Source organism: Patella vulgata, chromosome 1 (assembly GCF_932274485.2).
Source record: "Patella vulgata chromosome 1, xgPatVulg1.2, whole genome shotgun sequence".
NCBI classification, from domain to species: domain Eukaryota; kingdom Metazoa; phylum Mollusca; class Gastropoda; family Patellidae; genus Patella; species Patella vulgata.
The window spans coordinates 19,796,112-19,800,898 of NC_065879.2; positions in this window are offsets into that span (position 1 = coordinate 19,796,112).

Consider the following 4,787-nt stretch of genomic DNA (forward strand, 5'->3'; position numbering starts at 1 on the left):
GTTAAATGTAAACATGGCGCGTTGAATGTTAACATGGACAATAGTTGTGAATAGTTCAATGTCTAATATACAAACTATTCATATTTACCTTTATTTGTTTAATCAAACAAGCAACAACAATCATGACTCACAAAAAAACACTAAAAAATCAATGCAATTAAAAAAAAAAAAACCCCCCCCCCCCCAAAAAAAAATAAAAAATATAAAAATATAAAAACGAAATGAAAAATCAAATAAATTGAAAAATCAAATAAATTGAAAATGAGAATTCTGCTAACGTTTCGTTTCGCGTTAAATTTCTGGTGTTGGCAATCAACCGAATAAATCGAACGAACATAACATGATTTTAAAAAGATTGTACTGAAAATATAGCATATATTATGATACTTAAAGGAGGTGAAATGAAATGAAATGGGGGTTGACTGATCTAATAAACACAGAGATTTAGACTATACCTAAAATGATATGGGTCTCTTTGGTTTGGATTATAATGTACTGTTGACGTTTTGATTGATACAATGTAAATTGTTTGTTTTTTAATGTCAGTTATTGATTAATAGAATTAAAACATTAATGTAGAGTTAGATACCCATCTTGTCAAATCGATTAACACTCCCACGTCATAATTGTTATACGTCTACATTTTAAAGTGGACATATTATGCCGTCGCCCCTTGATATGCATGTTTTTAACCAAAAGATCTTGGGGATCACGATGGCTAGTGGGTAAGACGCTGGCTCGCTAGCCTGGAGGTCGGGTGTTCGATCCCTACATTGGTCGAGAAAGTTCACCCAGATTTTCCGGCGTGGCTTCCCCTTGTCAGTGATGCAGGACGGAGGGCCTGACAAGGACAGCTGTCTAGTCGTTCGGATAGGACGAAAAACCGAGGTCCCGTGTACACATTGGCGTGCGCGTAAAAGATCCATTGGCAGTTGGAATTCGATATAAGAATAGGCCGTAGCGCCGCTGCCCGGACAAAATTTCCCTCATAGCACACTGTATGGCGTATGCCCGTCTTCATTAGCCCAGTTTAGGAGCATTTCCTAAGCATTTGGAGCTTTTCATTTCCAAAAGATCTTGGTTTCTTCGATATGCGCGCATATCGGATCGTAACTTCCTGAATTATGGTCACTGATTGTACGAAAAATCGCGTTTTAAGCTTGTGGTCCCTCTAGAGGTCACAATTACTATCCGATTTAAAAAAAACGTTCGAATATATCACCGTTACACAATAATGTAAATCGGACCAAAATTGTCGGACAAAATGGTCGCCCCTCCTAAATATTGTAAAAATATGGTATATCCGATTTAGATGAAACTTTAAATTTATCTTTATATTACAAAGATCTCGGTTCCTTTCGATAATCGCCCATATCCGAACGTAACTCCCTGGATTATGGCCCCCGACTGTTCGAAAAATCGCATTTTTAGCTTGTGGATCAGCAAGAAATCACAATTTGTATTCAGTTTAAAAAAAAGAATGTTTAAATATATCACCGTTACACCACCATAATGTAGGCTGAGTTCAAATTTCGTGAAAATTGGCCCAAAACTGCCAGACAAAATGGCCGCCCATCGTACTCAAATTACTATAAAATTAATGTATAACAAGTTTGTGGACCCACAATTTTTATTCAATTTTGATGAAATTTGAAATAAATCTTTATACCCCAAAGATCTTGGTTCCTTTTGATATTGTATTGTAACTTCCTGAATTATGGCCCCTGATTGTACGAAAAATATAATATACTACCTAAAATAATTGGGGTATAGTAATAATAAGCAGAAACTAATTATGGTATTAGAGCGGTTATACATATAATATAATAAACAGAAACTAATTAGGGTATTAGAGGGGCCATACATAGAATATAATATTATACCTTAACTTATTATGGTATACATTCGAGGGGTTTACACAAGACTATAATATTATACATAAACTAATTAGGGTATTAGAGGGGTTTTACATAGAATAATAATAATAAACAGAAACTAATTAGGGTATTAGAGGGGTTTTACATAGAATAATAATAAACAGAAACTAATTAGGGTATTAGAGGGTTTTTTGTGTCTATTTTTAACTTTTCAGAGTTTAATGTTTTTGTGTCTGCTTGTGTCCGTGAAACTGTATTTAACATTTCAGAGTTAATTGTTTTTCAATTTGTGTCTTTTGTATGTTTTTTTTTTATATTTCAGAGATTTGTTTAGGTTTTGTGTCTATTTTTAATATTTCAGAGTTTAATGGGGTTTCTCTATTTCAGAGTTTAATGGGGTTTCTCTATTTCAGAGTTTAATGCATTTAAAAAATATTATGGAATTATAATTTACTGCATAGTACGTCGTAATGAAAAATGGTTGTCGTTTCGCCTAAATATATAATATTACATCTTTAGTATTCTGATAACTGGCTTGGGTTTGGCCGTATCTATTCCACATTTAGATTGTACAATTTAAAAGCATAAAGAGTAGAGTACAAAAACAAATAAAGCAGGATTATATTAATTTGAATCCTTGTGGGTAGGGTGTATAATATATGTATAACTTACAGTAATATTTGATACAGACCGAGCAGTATTATATAATTTTAGTTATGGTATAAATCACTAATATGCAAGAGCGGATTAAGTTGGCATGGGGTCCCTGGCTGAAAATGTCACTAGGACCCTTGCTTCCACAGTGAAAAGGGAGCATATTCTGGGAATGTCCGCCACACCCACACAAATGTAACATGTACATGTGTGTTAGTATGGTAGATAGATTGATTTATGAAAGCAGGGTATCCGAATATATATAAGGGAAGTTGTGAATTAACAATCAAATTGTTGATAAAATTCACACAAAACAATCACGTCCAGAAGACGCTAACAGTGGGTAATGTCATCTAATGGATTATCCACCTCAAATGATAAGGAGGAGCCACGGTGGCTCAGTGATTAGATAGTTGGCTCTTTAACCTGGAAGTCCCGTGTTTGATCTCTGTGTGGTTTCCCCTTGTCAGTGGTGCAGGACGGATGGGACAAAGAACCGAGGTCCCGTTTACACATTGGCGTACACGTAAAAGATCCCTTGACAGTTGGAATTCGAAATAAAGTGTTGGTCGTAGAATGCTTTCCCAAATAGCACACTGTATGGCGTATGCCCGTCTTCATTAGCCCAGTCGGAGCAGAACAGCGGGACGTTAAACCCCATTTTTTTTTTCAAATGCTAAGTGATATCAGGTGTTTCAGAAATGTAAGCATTTATAAACAAGAAATATAGCCACTTGAATACAAATTGTGGGATCCGGTTTTTTGTTGTTTTTTTGTATAAATATTCCTTAGACAGTATGTTCTGTAATGACGTTATATGTTTAAATAATCCGTCTAAAATGTTAATTATGTTAATACCTGTTAAATGAAATATATCTTTAAATAACGTTAATGTTTGTTAAATCCCTCTAGGATTCCCTCTTCCAAACCTTAAGAGAAGGTTCATAATTTTTATAAATTTTCCTAAGCCCTTTGTAAATTATTTTCAATAAAATATTTTTAACCAAATAATATGTCTAAACTATCAATAACGGTAATACCTGTTAAATAATATGTCTAAACAATTAATAACGTTAATATGTCTAAGTTATTTAAATATCGTTATATTAATATATGTTAAATTAAGCGTCTAACTATTAATTACTTTAATATCTGTTAAATAACCTGTCTAAACTATTAATAACGTTAATATGTCTAAGCTATCAATATCGTTAATATATGTTGAATAACCCGTCTAACTATTAATTACGTTAACATCTGTGAAATAGTTATTTCTAAACTATAAATAACGTAATGTATGTTAAATAACCTGCCTAAACTATTATTAACGTCTAAACTATTCGACATAATATTAATGCCTGTTAAATAATATCTCTAAAATTTTAAGAAAAAAAAAATTAAATTCAGAAAAGGCGAATAATAATGTTTTGAATTTCAGATAATTTTTTAAAAGACCAAACTTAAATTGTCGTTTTGAAATAGACGTCACATACGACGTCATTACTCATACTACTCATACGTTAAATAAGCAATCGTGTGGTCCACATATTTCAAAACATCGAAACCTAATGTGTTGCGGTCTGTTGATCAGCATAAAATATATGGTGTGTAATAAATATAAGAGGCCACCTGGTACCCCACCACCACGCAAGGGAAATAATACAAAACAAGACTAGCCTAACCACAAAACATCTTTCATATATTAAAAACCAAGAGAGACTAACACCTCACTAACTACAAATAATGCTTGATGTATTCAGAACCAGAACCATTCCTGGATTCAGCTATTTTATTTAAATTGTTTCAGTGGAATTTAGCAATTGACATGGAATATACAGGTCACAATTCTGTGGAATACAATTACTGCTTATTACTACACAACGTTTAGTCTAGGCTTCTCTTCTCATTATCAAGCAATGATAAAATATAAAATATAATATATTGTCTCGTTATATTTTATATTTTATCATTGCTTGATAAAGACTAGAGAAGCCTAGTCAGAACGTCGCTCATTAGTAAGCAGTAATTGTATTCCATAGAATTCTGACCTGTATATTTTATTTAAATATACATGTAATAAACAATTTAACCATTTTATTACGGAAATATATATTAAGTCTCACCCGAACGCCATTTTTTTCTATAAAGGGAATATATTAGTTAAGCGAAATCCTTAAATAAATAAATAAATAAATAAATAAACACAATATACTATAGAAGCGGGGCATGATTTCAATAACGAGAAGCTGTATATGT